Source organism: Enoplosus armatus, chromosome 6 (assembly GCF_043641665.1).
Source record: "Enoplosus armatus isolate fEnoArm2 chromosome 6, fEnoArm2.hap1, whole genome shotgun sequence".
In the NCBI taxonomy this organism is placed as follows: domain Eukaryota; kingdom Metazoa; phylum Chordata; class Actinopteri; order Centrarchiformes; family Enoplosidae; genus Enoplosus; species Enoplosus armatus.
This window is the reverse complement of record NC_092185.1, coordinates 3,034,549-3,040,548: the sequence shown is the minus strand read 5'-3', so window position 1 is coordinate 3,040,548 and position 6,000 is coordinate 3,034,549.

Below are 6,000 nucleotides of genomic sequence, written 5' to 3'. Positions count from 1 at the left end.
TAGATTCATTTCCATCCATCCATCCGTGGTTGCCTTTACTCTTTGTAGTGGATCTAAAAGTGCTCCAAGTTCCAACATCTGACACTCGGCTGCCAAAACAATTGCATTCATGAGCCATTTTGTTTGTATCGTGTGTATGTTTGTGGAAATCAAAACATTTTCCTGAGCCAACACAGTTTAAGAGGTTCGAGTCAGTAGTGTAACATCATTGTACGTACTTTTTGCAGCTTTCTGCATGTTTTCTGTCAGCGTTTGTGATCCTGCTGTACGTGCTCAGCGCTCTCTTGTCTATCTCCTTTATGATCAAGTCGTCGTCTCTGCTGACATTTCCTTGGCTGCTCTTTTTGTAATGTTATCCGCTCTGTAACATTAGAAAGTTCTACTTGAGCATAATATTATGTGTTCATCTTTAATTGTGGTTTAATAGAATGTAAATCCCAGAGCTAGATTGAGCCAGTTTAGCTTGCCTCAGGGCTACAGAACCATTTTACGCTATAATTGCCTCAACTTGCCTTGCTCGTCTTTGCTCTTCCACCACAAAATGACTTGGATTAAAGCTGTGTTTGGGGTTTAATCCTGTATAGGCTTTGTCATTTCTCAGGCAGAGACACATGCACACACAGTACACACATCCACCTTATTGGATCGAATGTCAAAGTTCAGAGGTCGAATGTTGCATGCTAGTCGATGGGCAACCTGCAGCCACGTCGGTCTCACGTTTCTTGCATGACACTGCTGATTGTCTCGATTTAAGATCCACCTTAATCCCAAAAGACCTTTAATCCAAAATGCAAAAGTAAACGAAAGGGAAGCCTCGCTGCCATGAATCATGGGAAAAAACACATTTTTAGTCATAACAGGGTTTTCCCTCCCTCATTTCCTACCTACATGCACAAACATATAGTAGCTCTGGCCTATAAATAACTGATGTGTGTGAAGAAGTATTCTCCTTGTTTTAATAGATCAAAAAGTCCAGAAGAATTAACCCTGAGGGGATGATGGCTTTCTTTTGCCAAATGCATACTGAATGAATCTCAAATCGACCCCATCTACGTGCTTTTTTCCCCTAAACGCTTTATACTACTGCATTGCTAATGATCAATAATGTGTTGACATTATTGGAAGAGCTGACCGGTCGTCTGTGAATCTCATGTTGAATCTTAATGGGCTGCTTTCTGCTGCTGTGGGTCCACGTCCATGCAGAGGAGGATCCTCTGGAGACCGGCGCTCCAGCTGAGGCCCAGCAGGCCTGGCAGAGACCGGTGCGTGTGAACCAGTTTCAAGAAATAATCTTTGTTTAACAAAATGATAATCCACCACAATATGTTGGTATCTGAAGTGAGTCTCCAGTAGCAGAGCAGCTCAAGAGAAAACAACCGACGGCAGCTTAAACAACAGTAACATTTTAAAATACATCTAAAAGAGAAGGAAAATGATGAAGTGCACGTGATAAAATTATAGTAGAGCAATAAAAACAGATTCGAGTGTAACTCTATTAGTATTCAACCTTCTGCGCTCATGAAAACATAAATTACATTTGTAGTCTGTCTTTCCTGGGAAAAAAAACTGTCTGGCACTCTTCCACTGATTTGTTTGGGGGAACTGTGCGCTGGATTACAGAGCATGGGATTTACTTTATTTATATAAATAAAGGAAATAAAATGTACACTGCCTATAAAAAGTATTCACTTCATATGTACCAACTCTGAATCACATTTGTTGTGATTAGAGTTTTGTATTTAATGAAAAAACAAACCTATAATTCTATAAAAAATTAAGCATTAAATGCAAATGTATTGATTGCAAGTGTTCCCCCCAATTTAAGTCAATATTTAGAACAGGCACCTCCGGCAGTTAGCAGACTCTGCGTGGCTGTTGAAAGAACGAATGCATGCTGGTAAAGTATAATAGATACAAGACAAGGCAAACTATCAATAAATAACATGATAATGGAATCAACTGTACATAAACCAAAGCGCATTTCAATATGTGTAATATGTGACTACAAGTCAGCATCAAACTGGTGAAAAAACGCCTTAATTCTGTGGACAGATCAGTGTTGCACATCTGAAAAGTGCAGTTCTTCCTCATTCTTCTTTGCCGTCTTTCGACTAAACAGCAATTTTCAGGTCCCGACACAGTTTCTGGATTGGATTAAGGTCTGGTCACTGCAGCATGTTTGTGTTGTTGTTTTAAAACCGATCCTGTGAGACAAGGATCCCACCTATTACAACTTCAACACCTATCCTACCACCTAGTCTCTGCTGCAGCACAGAAGCAGGCCGTGATGATTTGTGACTTCTTGACAACTTGGGATCAGTAATGAGGCGGTTTGCTGGAGCTCTGAGACATTTGCAGCTGGAGTTTATATAAAAAAAATAAATAACTGGCCGTGTTATTTCTCATATAAGAGTGGACACTAAACTTAACTCCTAACAATACACTTCTATCCAATGTTGAAATAAGTCATAGTCCAGTAAATGCCTGTCATATGTAGTATTGGGATAGAAACATCAGTTGAAACATTTCCTTCCTCAGTCTACTCAGAAGTCTGAGGAAGAGCTGAAAAGATCGCAGTTAATAAACTTTGTTAGATGTGTGTTTTTTATCCAGCACCCATCCTATTGAGCACTTTTTATACGTGGAATCACAGTATGTACTGTCACATGGCACAAAGACAAACTAATTCACCGCGGCTGCCAGGCACAGCTCCAACTGGGGAAACGGATCCATCTTTCTGCTCCGGCTGGAAACAGAATACGACGCCACAAGACCTCAAGCTTCCATCTCTAACCGGACAGACTGCAGCCTTTATTAGTTTTAAGAAAAAATGACACTTGTTATGCTGTAAGCTCCCAGAGGCTGCTTTTAAAAAGTCATTTGTTTCATGAATCTTCGAACTGTTTGACTGTCACTGTTGCTGGTGTCAGTCTGCTTTGACCGAACTGATTTAAGACGCAGGCAGGTTTAGGAATACGTCTGCGTGCCACACAACAGAAACGAGCTTCGGTTATCGTGAGCTGCTTGACATAAAGAGATTTGCCCATCAGCGCCGGACAAAACCTGAGTCTACTGTGTGAAGCATTCTGTCCTGCAACATGATAGGGCGCAGATGTAGGCTACATGTTGCAAAATGAGCATCCCAGTAAATGTAATAAGGAATGTAGACTATTGTTGTGTGACATAAGATACAGCCCGGAGGACAGATCCTTTACTTCCTATTGCAGGAACACAGCGTCCATAAGCGCTACAGTCACGTTAGCATCCATATGGTACTATGAGGTGACACCCTGACACCACCCTGCTGCGGACCACAGTACCCACTGGGAGTGTTTCACAGATAAAGACGTGTTCTTCAGTGCACTTCAGGGTCGTCCTCCACACAGGTACTAAGTGCTGCTCCTGTCCGTCCCCCATTATAGGGCAACAAGTCATTATATCAAAATGACAAATTAGATCATTTGTTATCTCCCTCAACAACAAAATGCTTTGACCCAACCATCCACTCGACACGTATTGTTGCTCTGCTTCTGCAAACACGCGAGCAGCAAGAAATGAGGCGAAGACGCATCCACACAAGTTGAAATTGTTCCAACAATTCACACTGTCGGGAAAATGTTTACATAAGAGAAACAACCACTTCTGTTGTTTTGCTGGTGAGTGCGGTGGGAACGTACTATGGATTAAGACTTATTTATTTTGATTAGTTAATAATTTGGTCTGTAAAACGTAGATGAAGCTCGGCCAACAGTCCAAAACCCAAAGATATTCAGTCAAATTCTTTTCAACACGACTGTCGGCAATTAATATTCAACTAATCAACCAATCAAGCAACGGTTTCGACACTGCTGTGGATCGAACTTCATCTGTCTGTCTGTCCATCCGTCCATACTTTGGGGACAACCAGCCACTGTCTTGTTTGGTTATGACATTTGTTATTTTGTTTTTCACACAGTTTCTGTGTTACACAGCCAATGTCACCTCTATGCTGCGAAGAAACAAACGGAAACGCAACATATTTGACCTTCTAACTTTTTATTTGAGTATTCATTGAGTATTTGTCTTCATCACATCATTTTGCTTGAAGTTATTTTTATTCTTCTCCAGCGCTCAGTAATGTGTTCCTCCCCCTTTGTTCATCTGGGCTGAAGACGCATTATGAAGGAGCCGCTCATCCAAGAAATGTACGTCGATGATTCATCTTAACCTATTTTGCTGTACATCGCAGCTACAAGCGTGAAAACTAAATTCTTCAACAGAACAGAAGTGATGTAACAAAGTGATTCAGTCAAATATGTCACACCATAAATAACCCTCCTGAACGCAGCTCTATTTGTTATTTTCCTAGATATTATATCTTCACTGTTGGCTGCTCGCATAATGGAAATCTAGGAAATGTTCCTTCGTGTGATAGAAATGAGTCTTTCTCTCTTCTCAACAGGGAGATCAGATGTGCCCTTAAATCAGGCACCCCCAGCTGGCTACCTGGACAGAAATCAAGGCAACTAAAACTACTTGGTTAGTAGCGGCCATGGTCAGTAGAAACCGCTGCTGACTGTCGGTAGCACCTGAGCTCCTCTGTCTCAACCAACGCTGTTGTTTGTCCGGTGGGAACGGCCTCAAGACAGAGCGCTGCGTGAGGAAGAGGAGGAGAGGGAGATTAGCTGCAACTGAGTTTAAAAGTGTTTGTCCCGGAAATGGGCCCAAAAGTGGATATTAACACTAACACTAACACTGTTCACGACATATTATGTTCTGGTATATAATCAGAGAATCACACAAAGCTGGAGAAGCTTCAGTCTCACACCTCCTAACATTATGTTTTCTGTTTCCTGATGCATGTTTATTGTTCTCACTTTTAAATCTTTCAGTTTTTTTTGAATGGGACCTGCAACTTTGTTTTTACGTTGGTAAACTTGGGGTTTTTTTACATCCTCCTTACACAACTATCTGCCATCACTTGAAACTCGTCTGCTTTAAAGGAGCAACATCCCACTGCTGTGTCCAAACTGGTGGTGAACATGCAGGCCGACGTCATTAGGCTTCTTTATTTATGGCTATTCCTCTAATGCTTTAAAATGAATGCTGTTAATGATTAATTGATGGCAAATTGCTATTTTACACCCTTTAAGTAAATCCAGACGGTCAAGACTAGAAACGCACATGTACACAGCTCCAGCATGTGTGTCAGATGTCAGACTGCGACTGGTGGCTTCACGCCGGGTGAGACTTTCACACGTTTAACAAGGCAACAGGATGAGGGGTGTGTGGAAGACCTGGTTTTCTCTCCTCAGAGTGATGGAAGTGTCACACCTTCTTCAGACCTCATTTTCATCTCAGTAAGACGACCCAACTGTCCTGTGGCCCCTTTCTAACTGAATATTTCTGAATCATACATATCCTGATTTATTTAAAACATTTTAACAAACTTTTTTGGGTAATGACAGAATTAGTGAGCATCTTTGTCGTAAATCACAACCTCGCCTCGGACTTGGTTTTGAGGGTTACATATGTGCTTCCCTCTCCTTCTGCATTATATGAAAGATTTAATTTTCGTCTTCAGCAAGCAGTTTTACTCAAACATCTATCTATATGCAAAGCTCAGCGAGGTGAAGAGCAGAACACTGAAACTGTCGGGGTCCAGATCCTCTGAACAGCCTCTCATTAAGAAAGCTGTAACATGGATCAATAAAAACATGTCAAACAAACCCCGCTGTACGCTCTGTCATCTGATTTAGTGTCAGAATATGTATACTTAAGTATGAAAAAGCCAAATGTAAATGCATAGCTGTCTTCTTTTGCTTTAATTTAGGGTTTTTTTTTATCCACTCGAGGGCAGCGAAACAAACCGTAAACACAATATTGACATGTTACTGTATACAATTGACATATTCTCACCTCATAAAGTTGTTGTGGCGAATGTGTTAGCAAACGACTGCTGCTTTCACATTCAGCAGACACAGAGAAACACTGACGACGTCCGTAAGTCCAGTATTCACT